General features: G+C 36.8%; 1 long non-coding RNA gene and 1 pseudogene across 1 annotated transcript; one reads left to right on the forward strand and one right to left on the reverse strand.

Annotated features, from left to right (window-relative positions):
- Nucleotides 1-1,708: 1,708 nt before the first annotated feature.
- LOC122308403 lies at nt 1,709-5,143 on the reverse strand. Its single transcript, XR_006242040.1, has 3 exons — nt 3,738-5,143; nt 3,304-3,369; nt 1,709-2,249 (listed from the first exon to the last, which is right to left on the reverse strand). It is a non-coding gene; the product is annotated as an uncharacterized LOC122308403 (long non-coding RNA).
- Nucleotides 5,144-8,164: 3,021 nt separating this feature from the next.
- Nucleotides 8,165-18,987, forward strand: LOC122308409 (annotated as a pseudogene).
- Nucleotides 18,988-22,527: the final 3,540 nt, after the last annotated feature.

The raw sequence follows: 22,527 nt of genomic DNA on the forward strand, positions 1-22,527 counted from the left end.
TGTGCGCGTGAGCTTAGGTGCCAAATATCCTAGCGTGCCCACCACCCTGGTAGTCCTTGGTTTGGACCCGTGCTCGTAAAGCTTGGCCAGAACAAAATCACTCAGCTTTGGGTTAAACTCAGAATCCAATAAAACATTTCTTGCCTTGATGTCTCTGTGAACTACAGTTTGCTCCCACTGCAGTTTGTGCGAGACGAGGGGGAGAGTAGGCTGAGAGTGCTAGTATACAGCCTGCGAGAACCGAGTCAAACGTCGAGAACACATGTTCGAGAGAGAGGAGGGAACTCAAGCCCTATTTCTCAAAAATCAAATGTTTGCTAATACTGAGGGAGGGAACGGAAAGTTAGGGACAATTTTGTCATTAGCCGACGCCACGTATGGTGTGCGTTCGGCTGATCCGTAACAGGGGGCTACTCCCAATATTTTCTCAAAATAAAAAAGAGCAGCCACGTAGTGTGTGCGTTGTGTGCACCGCTACAGTAGCTTCTCTATATAATTACTCCCGAAGTTGTTTTGGGCCCAATACGATGCGGTACACAGATGACCCAACCCATTCAAATCGGATTGGGTTAAAAAGTTTTTTTTTTTTTTTTTCAAACGTTCATGGATACTACCCAAGAAACTACTGATTTTAACATTGATATTTGAACTGTTTTGATAGTTTATCACCCACCTCATACAATCATCATAAAATTAACAAAAATTACAAAAATAATTCAATAACAATAAATCTTTGCAAATTGCAAAGAAGAAGCACACAAAAATGACAGCACTAATAGAGTTAATACAAGAATAAAAATGGCTATAATCCAATATCCAACTCAAATATATATATATATATATATATATAAATATCCACTCCACCACGCCTACTCCTCGTATGACTCCTTTCAGAAATCTCCTCAAGCCTTCACCAATAAGAGCTTATTGCTGCACAATCAAACAGTTGTTATCAGTTTGACAATTTCTATCCCCATCAAAGGAATGCCTGCAGTTTCTAATTCATCTAGATCAAGAATATCAACTGGGACTGAAGAACATCATCTTCTTTTCTAATTGTCATTCACTACAAGATATATTGGTTTTCTCCAAGGAGGGGATTCGTGGCAAAAAGTCATGTTTTTGTGGGAAAAATATTTTTTCCACCAATTTGGCCCGTGGGGAGCTCGTGGCGTAAAACTCGCCGCAAAAAGTATTATTGCCCACGAAAGGTTTAAGTCATGGGCAATACCTATATTTTCCCACGACACATCTCGTGGCAAGAGCCGATGAAGCTTGTCGCAAAAGCACATCCATTTTCGTTTATGTGAGAATAGGAGCAAATACCACGAGAGGTACTGGCGGGTATTAGTATTACCCACTATAACATTTGTGGGGAAAAACTTCTACTGGCAAAAAAATAGTATTTGCCACTAGTTGTCTTCGTGGAAAATGCTAAAAGAATTTAGAAAAAAAAATACAAACCGTAAAACTAAAAACAAACGAGACTAAGCCAAAAATGATCATAAAAAATTGTCTAATATAAGCTAAAAAATTATATACAAACCAATGTAACCATGAAATGCAATAAACCACCATCCATTAAAATTCAATACATAACAACCAGCATGTACACCAATGAAATGCAATAAAACCACTTTGAACATAGTCTATCCAGCTGTTAATATCAATCTACAAATGTTCTTTCAAGCTTCATACACACCAACAATAATCCCAACCAACATATCACTTCAATATTTACTACCAATTCACATCATTCCACTTCACACTTCCATATATATAACTCAAAATCTTGTATTGCAAGACATATCAACATGCTTGCTGCCCATGTAATCCAATCCAACACAAATGTAGATATTTTATTCAAATAACACTTGAGTTTTTGAAATGTGTTCATTACATACAACATAAAGACATTGGCCTTAACTGAAATTCAAAGACTTAAATGAGCTTTGTCAGCTTTTAGCTCACCAAGAAGCAAAATCATAGAGGATCACCATATCAATTGAACTACCTGTGGAAAGTCCTCAAAAAAGTTAAAGGCAAAATTTATTCAATGCCAATAATTTAATATGACAACCAAAAGGCAAAAAAAGAGATGAAAGAAGTGCATGACGACTACGCAAATGGCAAAAATCTATGAATCTGGCAAAAATCTTACCACAAATATGACAAGCAAAATGAATGTTGTTTGGTCAACAAAATTTCTTTTTCTGAAAAGTTATATGCGTGTCTTCTACTTTCCTTTCCTGCAATTAGATAATAAGGTACAAAAATTAAACCACACCAATCAAAACTTAAAAATATATAAATGAAAATGCAAGACTAACCAACTCATAAGGCACAAATAAATGCAATAGCGGAGACTAGAGAGTAACTCACCTGGAATTTATTAAGGACCATCACTGCAGCAATAGACTAGCCCAAACCTTTTGAAATAAGATGCTGAATCAGTAGGAACTTCTTAAGTATATAAGAGAAAAGCGATACTACTCTTTATCTTAGATCTTCTAGATCTTGTTATCCCCGTCACACTAACTGATCGTGCGACACATTTAAGTTAGTTTCACATGTTTATTGCTTAAATTTATATATATATTTAAATAGTACCGCATCATCGCACAAACCTTTATGACTAGAAATAATATACCTAAGATAAAGAAATGCATTTCTCATAGTAAAAAGGAATATTATCTGATCAAGTACCTTGTTTGGATTAGGAATAGAGCAAAGTGGGAGGTGGGTCATGATTTCTTGGTAAGAACATTCATCCTTCTCTGTAAGTTGTAGTGCTCCATCTAGGACAAAAACCTTGCCATAGGCCGATGACTGCATTGATCAATAATAATTATTGAGGATATTAAAATACAAGATATATAGTAGCACACATGCATGCATGCTGCTTTTGCATTATTACACAAATGATTAACTCAAAAATTGGTATTTAATTCTCACAATAAAATAAATATATATATACAAGATATATACCTGGAAAACCATCATACTTTGGTATTGGGACGATCCTTAAAACAGAATTTTCTCCACTTTTAGAAAGTGTGCTTGTCCTACAATATATATATTATATATTATGGTCCATTATAGTGCAAGTAGTGGAACAAAAAAGTACCAAAGCAGAATTAATAGCTTGGCAACCTTTGCGTTGAACTGAGTAGATGATCATGATAGATCAACACGCATGCGCAAGATCATTTACATGTCAAGATCATCATCTTCACCAAATTATGAGAGCATGCTTACTGAATCCAAAAATAAAGAACAACCAAAATAATAATAATAACATACTTTGTTTTCTTAAATTTGTTTGTCCATTGATTTCTTTTTCCTGAGATGTCCAAAGTCAGAAATGTACTGCAATTAATTAGAAAAATCATTAAAAAAGATACTACTATAAAGATCTAGTTAAGGTAAATTAACGATGAAAATGGTCTAACTGATGATTAACTGTATATAATGTGTGTGTGTGTGTGTGTGTGTGTGTGTGTGTAAGAAAAGAAGAAGTGATAACTTATAATAAGCTGTCTGAATTCGGCTGATAAAATTAGTCAGAAAGAGATCAACTAAATGTATCCAAAAACAAAGATATATATATATATATATATATATATATATATATATATAAAAGCTAATGCATCGGGAGAAATTTGAGTCTGATCATCACATATATGCATATAATAAATTCTCAGAACTTCATGATCAAGGAAAGTGAAACTGATCACCTGGCCAAATTGGACAATGCTCTGCAAACCAACCAGGAATCCGTGGTTGTTTAAGATCATGATCATGATCTTAAAGCTTCTATGCTGTCCGATAATACTTGATGATGATGATCAGAAAACTGGTGAGCAGCAGAGACTCCATTTTCACCATTACAGACCACAAGAACTCCATCTTCTTTTGGCAACTTTGGGTACAAATCCATAGAGATTGAGGTAGAAACATGAATGGTAGTTGCTTCCATCTTGAGCTTGGTTTGCACATGAGTTCTCTTGGTATCTGCCTTCTATATCTAATATGCTTGCATGCTTAATTTGTTTTATGGTTTGCCTTTTTATATGGCATTTACCTATTCTCCTTTCTCTCAGTCGAATTAATTATATATATATATATATATATTAATCTATTGCTTATTAAATTGACAAAAAGAAAGCTACATCTGCTACCCAAAAAAACCACATGAACTCACTCTGTATAACAAAATCAAACCTCTATATATGACTGAAAGCAACAGTAAATGATAACAAAGTTAAGAACCATCTACAATAAGGTTCCAATTAAAGCCATGATACCAAAACTTAAGGCTGCAAAGCAAAACAGAATAGCCAAAAATCCCAGTCAACGTATATGATAGATATTATTCACACATGGGTATGCACATATTTGGTTCCATTTTGCAAAATATAAGTACCATCAATGATGCTACCAGGTTAATTTCTAAGTTCTTTTCCCTTCCTCCAAACTACCAGAGATTACTGCCCTCCTCAGTGTGCATTTATTTGATTAGATGTGAATTAAATATTTCACAGCAGCTAGAGCTACCAAAATCCCAAAATCACAGCAGCTAGAGAAGGTTTCCTTTGAGAAAATTTTTATAGCTTAGACAAAGGTTTGTAACAAAACTACCCACCCTCTTTTCCTACCCAAATCATGGGGCACCACAAATATGACAAATGATGATACATTCACTACCTCCCGAGGAGGTTGAGCAACCCCATATTAACAAAAATCAAATAAAACTTACTTTCATGAACTCTCGGATGTATATCACCCAAAAGAACATTCGACAAAGCTCCCAAAACCCCAAATCAATTCTAAATCAATATCTAAAAAACTGATCCAAACCCATCCTTCAACATAAAAAAAGTCCCTAATGTATCACCAAAAAAAAAAAAGGCACTGCAATTCGTAACAGATTCACAATCAATAATGGAGAATATCCAAAAATAACTGAACTTTCCCAAACACGCAAGAACTCCTAAAATTCAAAAAATAGTACTATGCTCTGATAAAATGCTTCCAATCCATATACCTAAATCGGGAGGGAAAAAATTTGAAAAACACAGACCCATTCATTGAGCAGCAGCCCCTCGTCCACGCTCTGGTCAAGCTCCCCCACATACGACGATGGAACCGAGAGAGAGAGAGAGAGATAATTAGGGCGAAATAGAGAGTGAGAGAAACGGAGAGACAAAGAGAGAGAGAGAGAGACGCAAACCCAAAGAGACGAAGATAGAGAAAGAAATATGGGAGGATTAGAGACTCACCTCCTCGGCGAGGTGGCGACAGCACACCAGCAAGCACGGCTTAGGAAGGGCGGCAGCAAACCCATCCTTCAACCAGAGAGGGAGTATCAAGCGGGGGGAAAAGAAAAAAGGGGGAGAAGGAAAAACGAGCGGGTATCGGGCTGGGGAAAAAAGAAATAAGGGGAAAGTGTTGTAATACTTAAAAGTATTTGCGAAATTCGTTTTTTGGCCGCAAAAAATCACTTTTACCACAACTTCTTGCTTGGACGTAATTTAGTAGAAAATAGCAACTTTTTTTCACACGGACCCTTTTGGTGTCATAAGCTAAGTATTTGCCACGAACGTAAAGCTTGGGATAAAACTTTCGTGAGGAAAAACTAAATTTCTTGTAGTGATTAATCCAATCTAATGAAATGACCGGACACAAATATTTGTCATGTTTTCCTGTGATAATAATCTGCACATGTATTCAAGTGGTAGGACAACTACCCATTCAGCAGCAATAAGAGCCAATCCTGGTATCAATGGCATGACCCTCTCTATAAGTGAAAAAGCGTTCAAGTTCTAATGATGAAAGCTAACATGAATAGATGCTGGCATAGGAGCTGCATGCAGATTTATGGCTCCAGGAAAGATTAATGCACAGCCAAGGCATTATTCATGTTCTCATTTGCAATTGAACCGGGAAAAAAAAAATACTTCCTCTTTAGAAGCATCCTCTTGGAGGGGCGGTCGATGAGAGAGAGAGAGGTTAGAGTTTGAGCCTTGTGGAGAAGAGCTCTAAGGGTGATGATTGTTTTCATTGGGCGTGATTGGTCTCGACCGACATTAGATTCTGCTTGGCCATTGAGATTTTTCAGATAAGAATTTTGAGTTTTAAGATTAAATATTAAAATATTATATTTTAATATTATTATTATTTTGAAATTTGAAAAAATTAAAAAAGTTGAATTGTTTATTATATTTTATATGTAAATTTAAAAAAATTGTAATGATGAGATAAGAATTTTATGTTTGAAATGAGAAATCTTAATGGCCAAACAGTATCTTTGTTATAAACCATTAGATTTGAACTGATGAACCCAACTAAAATTTTAGTCGGGCGGGCTCATGTCGGGCCTTTTAGATTTATTGGGTCATACTCATTTTTGCATAGGCCTGTGTGAAAATATCAATTCACATCTCAATTTAGACCAGGACTAAATAACTTTGGCTAACACTCGATTGGTTTCGCACATCATCCCAATCCAATTCACTTTTTTCTGTGTCATTAACACTTTAGACTTTTGACTAGGAGTCTTGCGAGGTGTTTTCGGTGTCCAAATTGGACGCGTCCCGTTTTTTGTTTTTTTTTTTTTTGTTTTTTTCATTATCACTTTAGTTTTGGCTCTTAGGACTTGGGAGGTCCTTTGATCGGTTTTTGAAGAATCCTGAGGGAAAAAGCAAAAGCTAATCAACATAGGGGTATATTCGTCCAGTCATGTCTGGAAAGGGGTCACAGATTAAACTTCGTAGAACGTGCATGATGTAGGAATAATAACATCACATGGATGGATGAAGACCAAATAATGAAAGAGGAATTGGAGTGAGTTTCATTGAACCTTCCCTCTCATACTACAGAGTCTTTTATTATTACTATTGAACAACTACATAATCAATTTTTCAAAACGTCGTAGAACGTGCATCATGTAGCAAAACTCAAAAGCGAAAGCTAATCAACCTAGGGGCATATTCGTCCAGTCATGTCTGGAAAGGGGTCACAGATAAAACGTCGTAGAACGTGCATCATGTAGGAATAATAACATCACATGGATGGATGAAAGACCAAATAATGAAAGAGGAATTGGAGTGAGTTTCATTGAACCTTCCCTCTCTCATAGTACATAGTCTTTTATTATTATTATTGACCAACTATATAGTCAATTTTAAAGTCCTTGAAAAAGTAATACATAGTGCATGGTACATTATAAAAAGAGAAATGCTATTCTAATCGAGATAATCTACCGACTAAAGTGGTTATGGATGATGTTACTATGACCTATGTCACAACCGATAATCACGACAGATAAGTGCAATTTTAGTTTTTTCTTTTCTTTTCTTTTAAAGATTTTTTAACATCTTTAACTATTATTTTACAAAAAAAAAAAAAGTAAATTATTAATAATATTCACTTCCTTAATTACTAAAAAAAAGTATCGATCAAAATTATGGATATTTCATTGGTTCAACAACATTACTCTTTAACGAAAAAACAAAAAAATGAAATTGAAACATCCTCATCTCAAGAAGTTACGCACCATGAAAACCCTCTCTTCATTTGTTGATATAAATTAGGAAAATTCTTCTTGTCATCCTCACACTTCACACACCACATTTATTTTAATTTTTTTTTTTCATTTTTTCTATAATAAATATGTAGTGTGTAGATGATAAATAAAATAATTCAATTAATTTAATAAGAATAAAATGAAATAAAAAATAAAAAAAATAAAAAATAATATTTTAATATATAAAGTGTGTGGTGTAAGATGATATGTAGCATTCTTTTATAAATTATGAGTTTTGCTACATACAAGGACAGTCGCGTACTAATCTGTGTACCAATACTGATTTATTCATACTTAAAATTTAAATTAACACTGTTTTCAATAAAATCTATTTTTTAACCAATCACATCATATTGATGTACAGATTAATACATAATTGTACTTGCAAGTATATTTTTCCATAAATTATTCCCATCAGAGACAAACACACGTGCAATTCCAACGGCAGCTGGATCAAGAGAGACTTTCGATATAAAATAATAAAGTCTGAGTAGATGGATTAGGTGGGATGTACCAAGACCTCGATATAAAATATTATACGTATCCAATGGCCGCCTAAGAGATTTTCTTATTTTTTGAAACCGCGTGGACCCTCCTTGCTGGACGATCTGTTTGCACGCATTTTGGGTCGAATCCTCTCTTGTCGTGATACCAAGCGTTGCACATCAATAACATGATACTTTCTTGCAAAATTTGAGCCGAGAGTTACATCCAATTCTCTTAATATATCTTCTTTTATTATTCCTATTTTTTGTGACGAGCTGAAAGAAATGGCAGAGGCTATCGTCTCTGTTGTGGTGGAAAGGCTTGGTGATTTGCTTTTACAAAAAGCGACATCCTTGCACGGGGTGAGTAACCAAGTTGAACAGCTACAAGATGCACTCAAACAAATCCAAAGTCTCCTAAAAGATGCAGATGCGCAGCAAAATGAAAGAGAGAGTGTCCGCCAGTGGGTTGCAGATATGAGAGATGTTGCTTATGATGCCGAAGATATTATTGAGAGGTATGCCCTCAAAGTTGGCTCCAGAAAGGAAGGAGGCATACAGAATGTCCTCAAGAGGTTTGCTTGCATCTTGGGAGAAGCAAAAACTATTTTCCAAACTAGCTGAGAGATTGGTAAAATAACAAAGAGAATTTCTACATTGAACTCAAGTTTACAAAATTATGGCATAAAATTTGATTCGATGGAAGCTGGAGGCCCGAGTTCTTTGAGTGAGAAGATCAGAAAGCAAAGGCAAACTTATGCGCATGTTGAACCTGATCATGTTGTTGTTGGATTGGAGGATAACCTGAAGGAAGTGGTGGCATGTTTGACAGAAGAGGTCAAATACAAGTACAGAGTCGTTTCCATATGTGGTATGGGTGGTCTTGGAAAGACTACTCTTGCTAGGAGGGCTTATCATCACCCACAAGTCCAGAGTCACTTTAATTGTCATGCTTGGGCATGTATCTCTCAACAATGTCAAATAAGAGATGTTTGGGAAAGAGTTATGATCGGTCTTATCTCTCCATCTAAAGACCAGAGAGATGAAATTCGAAGCCTGAGAGATGAAGAGCTTGCTGAGAAACTTTGTGAAGTTCAGCGCCAAAAGAAATGTTTGGTGGTTCTAGATGATATCTGGAAAGTTGAGGATTGGAACAGTTTATATGCTGCCTTCCCAATGAATGATGCAAACAGCAGAATATTGCTTACCTCTCGTAATGAAGACTTGGCTTTGCAAGTAGATCCAAGGGGCCCCCGTCACAAATTAAAGTTTCTAAACGATGAAAACAGCTGGGAATTGCTTCAAAATATAGCAATATCATGGAGATCAGAAGGTATATAGACAGTATCTAATTTTCATTCGCTAGATTTTCTAAAAATGCATTTTCGAGATGAAATGATTGCTAGTTTACACTTGCTTTAACAGTTTACTAACATATTGAACAGGAGTTAAGCGAGAGATTAGGTAAAAAAAAGTGGTTTACACTTGCTTAACAGTTTACCCTTAATTTGTTTGTTAAAAGAATGAAATTGCCAGAGAAGTTGATTGTTGAAATGATAATTTATGCATGGAACGGAAATACAAGATATCATTTCTTTTTATGGAGTAGAACATGTAAACAGGTCTAAGGAATTATATGGGGGCTTTTCCCTATTATGACTCTTGTATTGGGAATCACAATTGGCATATTAGTAATTAGGGTGATGCTACATCCACATAAGATTCTCACCATACTCACCAAACAATCAGGTTTTTTTTTTTTTTTTTTTTTTTTTCTAAACATTTTTTAAATTCCTTAAACATTTTTAAAAAATTTACAAAATCCTTAAAAAACACTTCTTTAAATATTGGGTAAAAAAAAAATTGATCGGTTGGTTTTGTCAATGAATTTTTTAGGTGGGAGTAGTGTTTTTCTCGTAATTATATGGTTAGAAAGAGATATATCTGAAGGACTACAATAACATATTGTACCTGATTACTCCCGTCTTTTAGGAGTTCTTCAAGCTTTTGCCGATTGGACAAAACTACCTTTCCAATGGAATCTTTCTTCCATCTAGAGGAGATAGTTGCTAGTTTATTTAGTATCGGACCATCATGGTAGTCAGTTTCATCAAAATGAAACTGGCCCCTCAAATGGGAGATACGGCAATTCATGATGAACTTAGTTTATTTATAGTTATTTCAAAATTATATTCAATAACAATGAATATTCTGCTTTTAGTCCATATTTTTCAATGGTTTAGTCACTTTATAATTAGACATTGAATGCTTTCGAGCCTCAAAATAAGGTCCATTTATTTATTTATTTATTTATGTTGACTCAATATGCAAGACGGAATGATATTGTTTACGTTGTTGTTGGCTATGCAGATAATTCTAATATCAAGGAAGAAATGAGATTTTTAGGAAAAGATATGGTTAGCTATTGTAAGGGTTTACCATTGGCTGTCATTGTATTAGGAGGACTTTTGGCAACAAAGCAGACGTTAGCAGAGTGGGAACAAGTGCATAGAAATGTTAAATCATACCTTCATCAACAGAAAGATCTTGGAATAAGCATGGTGTTAGCCTTAAGTTATGATGATTTGCCTTCCCACTTGAAATTGTGCTTCCTATATTTAGGCCATTTCCCAGAGGATTTTGAGATACGGACTAAGGAGTTAATTCAAATGTGGATGGCTGAAGGTCTTATACTTCAAACTGGAAGTAACAAGGAAACACTGGAGGATGTTGGAGAACAATATTTGAAGGAGCTAGTTCAAAGGTGTATGGTACAAGTAGGAAAAAAGAGTTCAGTTGCAGGGATTAAAACTTGTCGTCTCCATGATCTTATGCGAGACTTTTGTGTCGTAAAAGCTAAATTGGAAAACTTTCTACACATCATCAATGTTAATCATGAGTCCAATGAAGAAACAGAAGCTCCCATTGGTGAAGTTCGAAGATTTGCTATCAGTGGTGGATCAAGTGATCCCATGAGTTTTGGATTTATATTTTCATCGACATCTCAAAAATATTTTCACCTAAGGTCTCTTCTAACATTCTCTGTGCCTCTGAAATTTTGGGAAGAGAAATCTATGCTAAGGAAGTTCAAATATCTTAAGAGTCTTGAAAATTACTACTAATGATCCCGATAGGCAAAGCGGCCCCTTTAGGGAGGTGGAGATGAAAAGTCTCATCCACTTGAGATTCTTGTCTCTAAGGTCTACTGGTGTAAGAAGTATCGCATCTCTAAGAAATTTGAAGTGCTTGCAAACACTAGATTTGCGGACGACAGATTGGCAATTTAATTTGCCAAATGATATGTTTAGAAATATGGAGCACTTGCGGCATCTGTATCTACCTCGGTTTTCCAAAATCAGGGGGAAGTTGCAACTACCTAATTCTAGTAAACTGCAAACACTTGTGAATATTCCTGTTTTCATATGTGATGTTGAAGATCCAACGGTTGGATTTGACGAGTTTGGAAAGAACTTAATGCCTTCAAATTTCACATTCAATTGTCTTCATGTTCTTAAGATCTCATGTCCAAGGGACAAGAGAGTGGATATAACACCAATGGTAACGAGTTGTCCTCAAATATATCAGCTACGGCTTTGGGGGAAAATAGAGAAATTGCCAGAACACGACAAAATTTCTCCACATCTTGCCAAGTTAAGCTTAATTGACACTGATCTTGAAGAAGACCCAATGCTGATTTTGGAGAAGTTTCCCAACTTAAAGATTCTCTACCTTGGGTATAAAGCCTACACAGGGAAGAAGATGATGTGTTCTGTAAGAGGATTTCCTCAACTTCAATCTCTCATACTTGATCATTTAACAAACTTAGAGGAGTGGGAGGTGGAGGAAGGATCCATGCCCAGCCTCTGCCATTTGAAAATTGAATATTGCTGGGATCTCAGGATGGTTCCAGATGGACTTCAGTTTGTCGGTAACCTACAAAAATTGGAAATCGTAAGCATGTACTCATCATTCGTAGCTAGACTTGGCGAAGGAGGACAAGATTTTTACAAAATACGACACGTGCCTTCCCTCGAAGTTAAAAATACAATATCGAAGGTAATAATGCTAAAACAAAAGTTATCATAATTAGAAGCAGTGTAACATGTTACATGGTAAAGACTTCATTTCATGAACTTAAAATTTTCAAAAATATGATCGGAATGCGCTATATACTACTTTAATTATTCTAATCTCTAATCTTTGTCTTTTGGTACCTTTTGCAGTACGACCTCTATCTGTATTGAAAATATCTTAATTTTATTATAAATACTTGCAACATTTGAAATCAGTTTTCATGGTACTAAAATTAGGTGTGTTTCATGAATTAAAATTTTTTTGGGTTTATCATCATGATCGCAAATGTAAATTTTTTTTATTCTAATAGGATAGTATTAAAATCTATTCTGGGTTTGTCCTGATTATGATTTGTTCCAATAGAAAATTCAATGTGTCTTAATTATTTTGGGGCATATTTAAGGCATAAATAAACAACATTTAGTAAATTAAGATTTCCTAAGCATTGGAAGGGAACATGATTATCTCGTTAAGAGTATCCTCTCTAGCTTTCTGTTAGAGGTGGAGTTTTAGCGTGGGAAATTCTGTTACGGCAGTTACGGCAGGAAGCTTGCTACCGGCGGGGGAGGGAATGGAGGGGCTGGAAGGAATGTGGGAGAAACTTAGGCTGACGGAGAAGGAGAGCTCACTAATTGAGCTTGGTGGAATGGAGGAAAGGATGCGAGAGAAGGGAGGGAAGAGCCTGGTTGGGAAGATCTGGATTGATAGACAGATTGGGAGGGATTTTGTGGAGTCCACGATGGGGAGGATCTGGAGGGTAAGCAAGTCGGCAAGGTTCCAGGAGATTGGGACAAACACATTTATCATCACGTTCTCTACACACGCAGATAAGGATAGAGTGATGGATGGCCGGCCATGGTTATTTGATAACCATCTCTTCGCACTCAAACTGTTTGATGGATTGGCTCAAGCTTAGTCTATAGTTTTTGACACTGAAGTTTTCTGGATCAGAATGCTGAACCTACCACTGGGAATCATGAATGAAGAGTGTGGTAGGATGATTGGTAGTACGGTGGGCAGGGTTCTAGAGGTTGATGTTCCTGAGGATGGCATTGGATGGGGTAGCTCACTGAGAGTGAGAATTGAGATCCCAATCCAGCAAGCTATCACAAGAGGGCGCATGGTTGCTGTGGAAGGTAAGAAGGTGTGGGTGAGTTTTAAATATGAAAAACTGCCTCGATTGTGTTTTGAATGTGGGCTTATGGTCCATGATAATTCTGGTTGTTGTAAGATAGGAGGGGGAAGGGGAGAGGGGCCTCAGTTTGGGGCATGGCTTCGGGCAGAAAAAACTACTATGGGTGCTTTCTGGAGAAGTGATACTGTTACAAGGAATAGAGGTGGCTTTCATCAGGGGAGTAGTGAGGATATGGAAGGGAGAGATAGATGGGGTAAAGAGGTGAGTGAGAAGGAAGGGGAAAATGGGGAAGAGGGGATGGTGGGGGAGGCTATGAGTGAAGAAAGAGGGGTGAAAGGAGGGGGTGAGAAAGGTGAAGAAATTCTTTATGAGAATAGAAGGGAGGAGGAAGTGGTGAGGGAGGTTGGGAAGGAAAAAATGGGCATTGAAAATTCGAGCTATGAAGAAGTAGTAGAAGGAGAGTTTAAGGGGCCTGAAGCAAGTAATAAGGTGGTAGGTATGGGTGAATTAATATTGATGCAAAAGGGAGAAGGAGAGAAGGGAGAAACATAAGAAATGCAGAGTAGGAGTAAAGGAGTGATGAAGGAAATTGAGGGGGGAAAAAATTCAAAAAATATTGATAGAGAAGATGTGGATGAAACTGTTTATGGGGGGAGATGGAAGAGGAGGGCAAGGGAGAAAGGTTGTAGTCTGGTTCCTGAGGTTCTGAAATCTTCTAAGAGGAAATTACTAGGTGAGGGGATAGAAGAGGGAGGTAGTGTGAGGGGGCTGAAAAAAAATTAAAGCTGAAAAAGGGGGAAGAATGGTTGAGGTATCAAATGTATTGGTGGAGGCTGTGAGGCAGCCCCGCCAACAGCCATGAAAATCTTAAGTTGGAACTGTCGAGGGCTGGGCAACCCTCGAACAGTTCAATCCCTTTATGTAACAGTAAGGGAAACTAGGCCTGATATTGTTTTTTTGATTGAGACTAGGATGTCAGTAAATAAAGGGAGTAGATTGTTGAAGAAAATGGGTTTTGAAGGTTGTGTAGGAGTGGACTCGAGGGGATTTAGTGGGGGTCTTCTACTGCTGTGGAGGGTAGAAGAGAGGGTGGATTTGATCAACTTTTCCCATAGACACATTAATTGTTGGATTGATGATGGGGATGGGGGAAACAAGTGGTTACTTACTGCCTTCTATGGGCACCCAGATTCGAATAAAAGGCAAGGATCTTGGGATCTTTTGTCATCCTTTAATCCTGGGCAATTTAAGGGGTGGCTGGTAGTGGGGGATTTTAATGAGATTTTATGTAATAGTGAGAAGCAAGGGGGAAGGGATAGGAGGGAGGAACAAATGGAGGCATTTAGAAGGGTATTAGAAGATGGTGCTCTAACTGACCTGGGATGGAGGGGGAGTAAATTTACATGGTGCAATGGGCATGAGGATGGATCTGTTATTAGAGAAAGGCTAGATCGAATGGTTGCTAATCATAGTTGGAGAAATAAGTTTGTAGAGTTTAAAGTGGATATCTTGCCTGCTGTATGTTCAGATCATAGCCCAGTGGTACTTTCTGCAAACTGGGAAATAAGAAAGGGAGGGATGAGAAGAGGACATTCCTTTAAATATGAGATAAGTTGGGATGTGGGGGAAGGGTGCAGGGAGGTAGTGAAAGAAGTATGGGAGAGAGATAGAAGAAGGATGGGGCCACAAGAAAAAGTTCAAAATAAGTTGGCAGGGTGTAGGGGGGCTTTGAGTCAATGGAGTAAAAAGATGTTTAAGGGGGCAGAAAAAGAATTAACAGAAAAATTGGCTGAACTAAAGAAATTACAGGAGAGGGAAGAGAACTTACAAATTTCTTTAATTAAAGCAAAAAGTAGGGAAGTGGAGGAGTTGTTGGAAAGAGAGAATTTGAGATGGAAGATTAGAGCTAAGAGACACTGGTTACAACAAGGAGACAGAAATACAAGGTATTTCCACTTGTGTGCTTCTCAAAGAAGAAGAAAAAATGCAATTGTAAAGATTGATGATATGGAGGGGAATGTGGTGCAGGGCTGGGAACAGATTGAAAAAGCTTTTAGGGAATACTTTTGTGGGATTTATACTTCCTCAAACCCTACAATAGAGCAAGTAGAGGCCTGTATTGGTGGGGTGGAGCTGAAAATTGATAGTGAAAAGAGAAAAAGAATGGAGAGACAGTTTCAACCAGAGGAAGTGGAAAGGGCTTTAAAACAAATGTCTTCTTTAAAATCTCCTGGTCCTGATGGATTTGGAATGGGGTTTTATAAAACACAATGGGAGGTGGTTGGTAGGGAGGTTTGTGAGGCTGTTATAGATTTTTTAAGTGGTGGGGACATGAGGGTTGGAATTAATCACACACTGATTGCTTTAATCCCTAAGGTGAAAACACCTAACTCAGTAAGGGATTTTCGACCAATAAGCCTTTGTAATGTGTTTTACAAACTCATTTCAAAGGTGCTAGCAAATAGGGTGAAAGAGGTGTTGCAAGGCTGTATATCCCTGAACCAGAGTGCATTCATCCCTGGAAGGTTAATTTCTGACAATATAATGATTGCTTATGAGTTGTTACACTCCATGAAGACTAGGAAAAAGGGAAGAACTGGTTGTATGGCTGTGAAACTGGATATGGCAAAGGCTTATGACAGAGTTGAGTGAGTTTTTCTAAATGGAATGTTGTTGAAGTTGGGATTTGGAGAGAAGATGGCAAAGCTGCTAATGAATTGTGTGAGCTCAGTTACCTACTCAGTCATTGTAAATGGTATGGTTGGGATGCATATAAAGCCCTCTCGAGGTCTAAGGCAAGGGGATCCATTATCCCCTTACCTTTTTCTGATTTGTGCAGAGGGGCTAAGTTTGTTACTGAATAGTGCAGAACAGAAGGGTGAGATCAGAGGTGTTTCAGCAGTAAGAGGGGGAACTAAGATTAACCATCTTATGTTTGCAGATGACTGTGTAATTTTTTGTAGAGCCAAAATTGAGGAGTGGAAGAGAATTGATGGTATTCTGGGCCAATATGAGTTAGCATCTGGCCAAACCATTAATAAACAGAAAACAGCAATCATGTTCAGCTCAAATGTCAAGAAACCAGTGCAAGATGAAGTGGTGAAGGAGATAGGGGCAACTGGATGTGATAGTTATGAAAAATACCTTGGTCTCCCAGCAATGGTTGGAAGGGCAAAGTATAGAACCTTTCAAGGGATTAAAGAGAGAGTTTGGCAAAAAATTCAGAATTGGAAAAGCATGTTTCTATCCAAAGCAGGGAAAGAAATAATGATCAAGGCAGTGCTTCAAGCCATACCAACATACTCTATGAGTGTGTTTAAATTGCCTAAAAAACTGTGTGAAGAGATTGAGACAATCATGGCAAGATTCTGGTGGAAACAAGGCAAGAAGGAGGCAGGTATACATTGGAAAAGTTGGATGAAGTTGGGGGAATCTAAAAATGTGGGTGGTCTCGGCTTTAGGGATATGGAGACTTTTAATAAAGCAATGCTGGCAAAACAAGGGTGGAGACTAATGAAAAGGGAAGGCTCATTGGTTGCAAAAATCTTTAAAGAGAAGTACTTTAGGGAAGAAAATTTTATTGAGGCAAAGTTGGGTAGTATGCCTTCATATATATGGAGAAGCTTGTGGTCAATACAAGAAGTAGTGAGGAATGGTATGAGGTGGAGGGTGGGAAATGGAAAGGATATAAGGATTTGGGGTCAAAAGTGGTTGCCTGTACCTAGCTCCTTTTCTGTCCAATCTCCAGTAAGGGTACTAAGTCCTGAAGCAAGGGTGTGTGAATTGGTTGATGATGGGACAAGAAACTGGAACTATAAGCTGGTCAGGGAGGTCTTCAGTAAAGAGGAAGCAGCTGTCATATGTGCTATCCCTCTTAGTCGAATGGGGGCTTCTGATAAAATGATTTGAGGCTTGACAAAGGATGGTAAGTACACGGTGAAAAGTGCATACCATGCTGAAATTCAAAGATGTAAAGAGATGCAAGGACAAGCTTCAAGTGCTGAGAGAGAAGGGGAAAGATGGAAGAGTGTTTGGTCACTACAAGTTCCAGGGAAGTGGAAGCATTTGATGTGGAGGGCCCTTCACAATATTTTGCCAACTAAGCTGAGTCTTTATAAAAAAAGAGTGGTGGAGGACTCGATATGCCCAGTCTGCCTTCAAGAAGAAGAAGAAATAGTGCATGCTTTGTGGTCCTGTCCTGCCTCTACTGATGTATGGGCTGAAGAGGGCAGTCCAGTGCACAAATGGAGCTCGAATGGTAGGGAATTTGAAGACCTTTGGAGGAAGATGGAAAAGGAATTGCCTCAAGCAGATGTGGAAAGGGTGGTGGCCATTATGCAATCGATATGGCATAGAAGGAATACTTGGGTTTTTGAAAACAAATTCTGCAGTCCAACTAGTGTTATGAAAAGAGCTTTGGTTAGCTTGGTGGATTTTCAACAGGTGCAGATTGATGGTAAAACTGGTGAGAAGAAAAAGAACAGAGCTAACAAAGAGATGGTGTGGCAGAAACCTGAGAAACCTTATGTTAAAGTGAATTTTGATGCAGCTGTAGAACAAAAAGAAAGAAGAGTTGGAATAGGGTTGGTAATGAGGGACTTTAGAGGGGATGTATTACTGTCTTTAAGTGCAAAAATCATGAATGTCGCCTCTCCTTTTATGGCTGAATGTAAAGCTCTAGATAGAGCTTTGGAATTGTGCAAGGAGCTAGGATGTTTTTCTGTATGGTTTGAAGGGGATGCACTGCAGGTTGTGGAGAGAGTAAACAGGGAAGAAGAAGATGAATCGTGGGAAGGCCAAGTAGTTGGGGATCTGCAGAAAACCATTAGGAGCTGTAATGGATGGAAGCTGAACTTTATTCACAAGGAATGTAACCAAGTGGCTCATTGTCTAGCTAAGATAGGTTTGAACATAGAAGAGGAAATGGTGTGGATGGAATGTGTCCCACCTGCTTGTAAACAGAAAGTTATAGATGACAAAATCTGTAAACAAATGATACGTTACTGATATGATTACAAACAGAGGTTATTTAAAAAAAAAAAGTAAATTAAGATTTCCTTGTTTGACTTTTAAATACCTCATTAAAGAGAAAATCAAAGGATCTTTATTTATATAATTTGATACTTATCTATGAACTTATTGTAAAATTTTAACGATTCTCATAAATGAGTTTTGCTACATACAAGCACAGTTGTGTACTAATCTTTGTATCAATACTGATTTATTCATACTTAAAATTTAAATTAACACTGATTTCAATAAAATCTACTTTTTGACCAATCACATCACATTGGTGCACAGATTAGTGCACAATTATGCTTGCAACTATATTTTTCCCTCATAAATATGTTGATCATATCATCGTATAGATACTGGATTTATGATTTGTCCATTTGGATACTTACTAAATGTGTTGTATCTAACTCTTTTATTTTCTTCCTTTCAACTTCTTCAAACGCAGAATCGCGGAGTTAGGCGGTATAGATTGGAACCTTTAAGGAAGCCAGAAAATTAAACTTATTCTAACTTTGATGTTGTAAATTATGTTTGAGAATATTTGTGAAAAGAGGGTCAATTTCTACTACTGGAAACTTTATATGTTCGTTGGAGTTAGGAACTGAATTTATTTCAAATTCTGGTATTGGAATCATGAGGTTTTATTATTTGTAAATGGGGAATAAGATAACTTTTTAGTTGATGTTTTACTTTTGAGTGACTCATATTCCGTAATCTTTCTAGCGCAGTTTGGATATCAAGAATATCTCATGTATTTTTAAAATATTCTATTATTATTTATTATTTTATTATTACTTTTTACTTATTTATTATTATTATTATTTACTTTTTATTACAATTCAATATTCTATTATTATTTTTTTATTATTATTCACAACTCTTCTCAACATTTTTTATTACATCTTCTCAACATTTCTCATTACCCAAATGTATCTAAAAGTTTTTAAAGATTTTTTTAAAATTTTAATTTCAATTAAAAATTTTTTAAACTAGAAAAATAAAAATCTTTTCTTTCAAAGATAGCCATCTGGCCGTGGTTGGTTAGTTGGAATTTCAGTGGTCACAAACAATTACGGCTTTTTGTTAAGGAATTGTTAAAGCATTTTTATTGTACAAATGATAGTAATTATTCGTTTTCTCTTTTTTTCTTTTTCATTTATCCAAACAAATTCCATCTTTCGTTTGCATATGGATTTCATTTTTTATCGACATTCGGTGTTATAAATCCGGTATTGGGTTTCCCGATTTTAGTCGGGTGGGCTCATGTCGGGCCTTACTGATTCATCAGGCCAGACTTTTTTGCACAGCCCTGGCAGTACTCAATCTTAGGAATTCTATATATGAATTAAGTATAGCCTTGGATGACGATACAATGGTGTAATGGCTTTAGTTATCATGGAATATCAATCAATAAAATATAAGGGGGTGGGGCAGCCGCAACTCGATTGCTTTTGGTACTAGAATTCATTCGACCCCAATCTAGTTTCATTAATATATGCTGATACAATTATACAAACATTCCATCAAATTGTGATCTGTTCACTGTAGGCCTGAAAAACCGACCTCACCGGTTCGGTTTTGCGCCGAACCGACCGCCGACCGACCACCGACCGTAGAAGGGGATGGAACCAGCCGGAACCGATTCCGGTCGGTTCACCGGTTTGGGCCCTATTTTGGGCCCCTTTTTAGAGGTGTTTTGTCCGGTTTGGGCCACTGTTTTGGGCCTCTTTTGGACCCCTTTTGGCCTTTTCAGATGGTTTTTTTTTTTGCTCACTTCAATTATTTTTTGGGCTTTTTCTACTCAATCTATTGAATCTATTAATTAATATTCACAATATTTTAAACTTTTCTTCTTGTATTTTTAAAATTCATTACTAGTTTAAAACCATAAAATTAATATTTTTTTAGAAACTAATAATAGTAAGTAGTAGTAATTACTAAATAATACTCTAAAATCTAATAAGTTAGTTAATAACTATTAACTACTAACTACTAAGTAATTAATAAAAGTGTCCACTAAATGAGTAGATATTTAATACAAATCAACACAAATTGTTTTAAGTAAGAAGCAAGCAACTAACACAAATTAAAATTAAAATCTTAGATCTTTAATGTCTCATTCCATATTTGCAAAGTCTTCAATCTTCAATAGTTGTGATGTCTGATTGTGCTCCCAACTCTATATAAATATGAAAAAAATTCAGATTAAACATCAAATATTAATAAATTTGGATAATCAAGAAATAAATTAATTTAACTTATAAAAATAAATGAATATTGAATGAATACATTACCAGATTTTACCACAAAGCTCTCCACATTATCCATGGCCTCTCGAAGATCAATTGGCGTCGACGGATGTCGCAACCAATTCTGAGTACAAATAAGTGCCTCAACTGTTTTCGGAGCCAATGAACTACGAAACTGATCAAGTACACACCCTCCTGTACTAAATGTTGACTCCGAGACAACAGTGGAAACAGGCATAGCTAACAAATCTCGTGCAATCCTTGTAAGTATAGGATAATTAACCTCATTTTGTCTCCACCAGATCAACAAATCAAAAGATGAACTGAGTGCCTCAAAACCATCTGATAAATATCGGTCTACCTCTGTTTTAGAAGCAACAGATTCAGTCTCATTATCTGGCTTATACCAATCCATATACAATTGTGACTCTTCTTCACTTTCTCTTGTGGGTATAGATGTCGTAGCGGGCACATGTTTTCGACTACTCGAGATAGAACCAAATGCAGCATTATACTCATCGTATAAGTCGAATAGTAACTGTCTCACACTAGACACCAAATGTAATCCTTGAATCTCATCATAAATTTTTTTCGAGTTACGGGTGAGAAGCCCTAACTTATTTCGAGGATCAAGTACAACGGCAACCAATAACAACAAATTCATCTTATCCAATGAACCCCAATACTTATCATATTTCGTTCTCATGCTTATGGCCATGTTCATCAAACAACTATTAGAACTCCCACTCAGCCTAACCAATTCTTTTTGGAGCATGCAAATCTCCACAAAACTTGTATTTGCCGTGACATGAAGGGACTCAGAAAATCGACAAGTGGCATCATAGAACATCTTTAAGAATTTCACAAAAACTCGCACTGTCTCCCACTCATCAGATCTAGGAGGCCCTATGTGTCCCTTATTAAAGTAAGACAAAAAATTGTAATCCTCACTTTCCATCCGCCTAAAAGCCTTTTCAAATTTTTCAGCCGCATCCAACATCATGTAAGTTGAATTCCATCGGGTTTGCACATCAAGACACAACATTTTTTTACAATCAATTTTTTCTTTTTCTGCATATTTCTTAAACTTGTCTAATCTAGCAGGAGAAGAGCGCACATATCTAACCGCATTTCTAACCATTGTGATGGCATCATTACATTCCTTTAAACCCTCGTTCACGACAAGATTTAAAATATGAGCACAACACCTCAAGTGCATATACTTCCCATCCAACACATTCCCCGTCAAAAAATGCTTCAAGTAAGAAATTGCAGTATCATTTGAGCTAGCATTATCAACAGTCACAGTAAATATCTTATCAATGCCCCAATCAAGGAGGCAAGATTCAATATATTTTCCAATTGTATCCCCTCGATAATTAGGGATCAAACAAAAATTAATGATTTTTTTCTTCAACTTCCAATCATTATCAATGAAATGGGCAGTTAGACACATATAATTCAGATTTTGTATCGATGTCCATGTACCAGTAGTCAATGAAACCCTCATCCGATCCCCATCTTTAAACAATTTTTTAAGATTCACCTTTTCAGATGTAAACAATTTCATACAGTCTCTTGCAACTGTGTCACGACATGGCACTTTAAATTTTGGTTCAAGTAACCAAACCAACTTCCTAAAGCCTTGACCTTCAATAATTCTAAATGGCAATTCATCAATAATTACCATTTCCTCAATGGCCAACCTCACTGCATCTTCATTATATTTGTGGGTCACAAGATTCCTTACGACGCTACTATCACTCTCTCCAATCCCCTCCTCGGGTCTTGCCTCACCCGCCAATGTTTGTTGATATCTATCTAGAGGCCCACGTTTATGAGGATTTCTTGGACATGCAGATAAGTGATTTTGCATAGTTGAAGTCTCATTCCTCTTTGAGTGGCAAGCATAAATCTTGCCATAATAGTTACACTTAGCCTTCGGATCATCTACGGGACAACCCTCAACTTTAGTAAAAT

This window comes from Carya illinoinensis, chromosome 1 (genome assembly GCF_018687715.1).
Source record: "Carya illinoinensis cultivar Pawnee chromosome 1, C.illinoinensisPawnee_v1, whole genome shotgun sequence".
NCBI classification, from domain to species: domain Eukaryota; kingdom Viridiplantae; phylum Streptophyta; class Magnoliopsida; order Fagales; family Juglandaceae; genus Carya; species Carya illinoinensis.